Source organism: Arachis ipaensis, chromosome B04 (assembly GCF_000816755.2).
Source record: "Arachis ipaensis cultivar K30076 chromosome B04, Araip1.1, whole genome shotgun sequence".
Taxonomy (NCBI): domain Eukaryota; kingdom Viridiplantae; phylum Streptophyta; class Magnoliopsida; order Fabales; family Fabaceae; genus Arachis; species Arachis ipaensis.
Genome location: NC_029788.2, coordinates 17246963 through 17247716, shown reverse-complemented (window position 1 = coordinate 17247716; position 754 = coordinate 17246963). Strand labels below are relative to the sequence as shown.

Genomic DNA, 754 nt, shown 5'->3' with positions numbered 1-754 from the left:
TAATATTCATAAAATAGTTTAAAAAAAGAAACATTACTCACATGCTGCTGTATGCAAAGAAATCTGAATGCAGGCTTTTAAGATTTTGTTTAATGTCTTTTTGTGACAAAATAAATGAGGTTGTTAAGCTTAGCATTAGATCCACAAAATATGAACATGTGTTAGAGTTACTGTGTTAGAGCTAGATATTTTGTTGAAGCATGAGATGGTGAGCGAAGCACGTCATTAGGAAACTAATTTGAATACTTGGTCCGTCCAAAATGTAATAATACTTGGGTGGCAAGCATCATGAAAATAATTGAAAGTGTAAGATCATAATATAATATCAGAATATTATTAGAGAAAATTAAGCAGTGTACAGCTTATATTTTCATATTCAAGCATGAACATGTATGGTAATGTCGTTTAGACAAATAAAATTTGAAAGTCATTCATATATACTAGGCTATTTGGAACTTCCGTTATAAAAATGACTATGTGCCAATAGTTTCCCTATAGCTAAAATGATTTTTAATTTTCTGGTAAAAAAAAATTATATTAATTAATTATTAACTAGGTGAAAAACACTAGTATTTTTTCTTCATAAGTATTTACTGTTGAGCACCATGACTAATATCGTTTTATGAAAATTGTATTTTCACACTAAAAATTAATTGCTAAATTAATTACCAAATTAATTATATTCATGTATAAATATATATTATTTAATTTATTTTTAATGTATATTTTATATTTTAGTATGTATTTTATTCAA

At 25.3% G+C, this 754-nt stretch overlaps 2 protein-coding genes across 3 annotated transcripts in view; both read right to left on the bottom strand.

Moving 5' to 3' along the window:
- LOC107636178 (glyoxysomal fatty acid beta-oxidation multifunctional protein MFP-a-like) overlaps positions 1-754 on the bottom strand; it is a gene marked incomplete in the record, with an annotated part of 26146 nt that overhangs the window by 15529 nt on the left and 9863 nt on the right.
- The window catches only part of LOC107639037 (bidirectional sugar transporter SWEET17), a 3585-nt gene that overhangs the window by 1451 nt on the left and 1380 nt on the right, over positions 1-754 (bottom strand). The window lies entirely within an intron of this gene.